The 3,275-nt window shown below is 45.4% G+C and overlaps 1 pseudogene; it reads left to right on the top strand.

Annotated features, from left to right (window-relative positions):
• Positions 1 to 2,147: 2,147 nt before the first annotated feature.
• LOC118575073 lies at positions 2,148 to 2,638 on the top strand (annotated as a pseudogene).
• Positions 2,639 to 3,275: the final 637 nt, after the last annotated feature.

Raw genomic sequence — 3,275 nt, 5'->3', positions numbered from 1 at the left:
CATTTAAGGAATTGCTCAACATCCTTAGTCATCAGGGAAATGAAAATCAAAATAACTCTGATATACCATCTTACACCTGTCATGATGGCTAAGATCAAAAACACTGAAGACAGCTTATGTTGGAGAGGATGTAGAGCAAGGGAACGCTCCTCCACTGTTGGTGGTATTGCAAACTTGTAGAGCCACTCTGGAAATCAGTACAGTGGTGTCACAGATCATTGGGAATAAGTCTTCCTCAAGACCCAGATATACCACTCTTAGGCATATACCCAAGGAATGCTCAATCTTACCACAAGGACAAATGCTCAACTATGTTCATATCAGCATTATTTGTAATAGCATGAATCTGGAAACAAACTAGATGCCCCTCAACTGAAGAATGGATAAACAAATTATGACACATATATACAATGGAGTACTACTCATCAGTACAAAACAATGATACCATGAAATTTGCAGGCAAATGGATGGAGCTAGAAAATATAATCTTGAGTGAGGTAACCCAGACTTAGAAGGACAAGCATAGTATGTACTCACTCATAAGTGGATACTAAATGTGAGAGAAGGGATGGCCAGACTGCAACCCATAACTCCAGAGAGGCTAGCTAACAGGGGAAGACAGTAGGAGGGACACATGGATGACCGTGTGAAGGAGAAGTGGATGAGATCTACATGAGTGGATTTGGTTTGGGGGTGGTGGCAGAGGGTGAGGAGTAGGGAATGAGGTCATAGGGAAATGGGAGGGTCAAGCTGGAACAGGGACAAAGTGGGATGGCAGGGAGGAAGATACCATGATAGATGAGGACATCATGGGAATAGGAAGAGGCAGGGTGCTGGGGAGGCTCTTGGGAATCCACAAAGTTGACCCCAACTTGGTGTGCTGGCAGTGGTCCAGAGGGTGCCTGGAATGGTCTACTCTGGTGACCAGCCCAGCAACTAACCTAGCTGTCATCATAGAGCCTTTGTCAAGTGAATGATAGAGGCAGATACAGAGATCCATGGCCAGGCTCCAGGCTGAACTCCAGGAATCCAACTGATGAGAGAGAGAGGAGAGATGCTGCAGGCAAGGGATGTTGAGATCATGATGGGAGGACATGTAGAGATGACCGCCCACACTAATAGAAGCCCATGAACTGTGGACTGGTGGCTGTGGAGCCCCCATGGGACTGGACTAGGCCATCTGGACATGGAAGACAGTTGTTTGGCTCAAACTATTTGAGGGGGCACCCAGGCAGGGGGATCAGGATCTATCCCTGGTTCATGGGAAGGCTTCTGGAATGTGGTGTCCATGATGTGACACCTTGCACAGCCTAGGTGCAGTGGGAAGGGACTTGGACCTGCCTAGTCTCAGTGTGCTGGGCTCTGCTGACTCCCCACGGGAAACCTCGATTTGGGTGATGTGGGAATGCAGGGTGGCTTGGGAGAGAGTACTGGGTGTGGGAGGAGGGAGGAGAGGGGATCTGTGAAGAGTATGTGGAGTGAGTAGAAAGTTTCTTAATAAAGAAAAATGAAAATAAATCAAAGGAGGATCTTGAAGGTGGGAACTGAATCAGGAACCATGAAGGAACTGCTTACTGGCTTGAACTCCATGGTTGTTCAGCAGGCATTCTTATACAACCCAGGAACACCTTCCCATGAATGGCACAACCCCTATCTTCCTTAACCCTGATACACCAATCATTGCTCAAGACAGGACCTCACAGACCTTCTTACAGAAAAACCTGATGGATGCACTTTTTCCCAACTGAGGTTCCTTGTTCCGTGATGACCCTAGGTTGTATTATGTTGATTAAATACTAACTACAACACAAATGTAAGAGCCAGTACTGTCACGGTACCATGACCCATTGAGAATTCGTGTGTTCTCCAAACAGGTCTGCACAGAGTGATTCATACTATTTCTCATTTCTCAGGGATTGCAAATGCAGAAAATAACAGGAAAATCTTCCGGAGTTTCCATCACCAGTTCCTCTAGGAAGCACACGGAAAATCTCAGTCACCTGAGGGTAGAGTGCAAACCTTGTCCTCTGCTTCCTTTTATCCTCTCAGGAACCCCTCTCAATGCAAAGCAGCCTTCAGGCTCAGGCTGAAAGACCAGGCCTAGCTGAGGAGCCCCATCTCCTTCTCAACAGAGCCTCCAGCAGAGCATGGCTGTCCTGGTGTTGCTCCTCTGCCTGGTGACCTTTCCAAGCTGTAAGTGTGTCAGCGGTTCAGGAGAGAGAACAGTCATGTCATCTATGGGATGTAAGACTGATGGTGATGTTGTTTGTCCCCAGGTGCCCTGTCCCATGTGCAGCTGAAGGAGTCAGGACTTGGTCTGGTGCAGCCCTAAAAGACCCTGTCTCTCACCTGCACTGTCTCTGGTTTCTCATTAACCAGCTACGGTGTACACTGGGTCTTCCAGCCTCCAGGAAAGGGGCTGGAGTGTGTGGGAGCAATGTGGAGTGGTGAACATACAGAGTATAATTCAGCTCTCAATTTCCAGATCACCATCAGTAGCAACACCTCCAACAACCAAGTTTTCTTAAAACTGAACAATCTGCAAACTAAGGGCACAGCCATGTATTTCTTTGCCATGGACTCAATGAGGGAACTCCAGTGTGAGCCAGCACAAAAACCTCCCTATGGAGATCTCTGACACAAATAGGGGGCACCAAGGACCACTGGGACTCCTGAGGACCACCAGTAATGTTCACTTAAGAAGCTGTTAAGTTCTGGGCTATGCTGAATTAGCATCAATTTTAATGTTAGAACTTGTGGTTTCCTCTTCAAGCCAAGGATGTCCTCTAGAGGCCCCTCGGGACTGTCATATCTTATTCAACCTTCGATGTGTGCACACATTAGAACAAAATTTTTCCCACTACACCCTCTAAGATATCCCATTGCTTCTGATTACCAGACAGAATAGCAGCTAATTTTATATATTCCGTGTGTGTGTGTGTGTGTGTGTGTGTGTGTGTGTGTGTGTGTGTGTGTTTCAACTGATATTTCAAAAGGAGTCTGAAATTGTAACAATTGTTGACTTTAATTCCCTTTAGGAAGCTTGGGAATTTTTAGTAATTTGTAATTTATCTTCTTTGCCTTTGAACATGTGATGGAGAAACTGCAGCTTCCCAGAATTGTTGTCATTTTCCAAAAGTAGTTTTGAAAAAGAAATATCCATTATTTTCTTCTTCAAAACCACAAGAACTTAAAAGAAAAATCTTGGTTATCACTTGTGAAAAATTCTATTTTCAAAAATTTTCATCTTGGTAAAAATTAGTTTGCTAACAAGA

This window comes from Onychomys torridus, unplaced genomic scaffold (genome assembly GCF_903995425.1).
Source record: "Onychomys torridus unplaced genomic scaffold, mOncTor1.1, whole genome shotgun sequence".
Taxonomy (NCBI): Eukaryota; Metazoa; Chordata; class Mammalia; order Rodentia; family Cricetidae; genus Onychomys; species Onychomys torridus.
The sequence above is the reverse complement of the archived record's forward strand: the minus strand, read 5'-3'. Positions and strand labels throughout refer to the sequence as shown.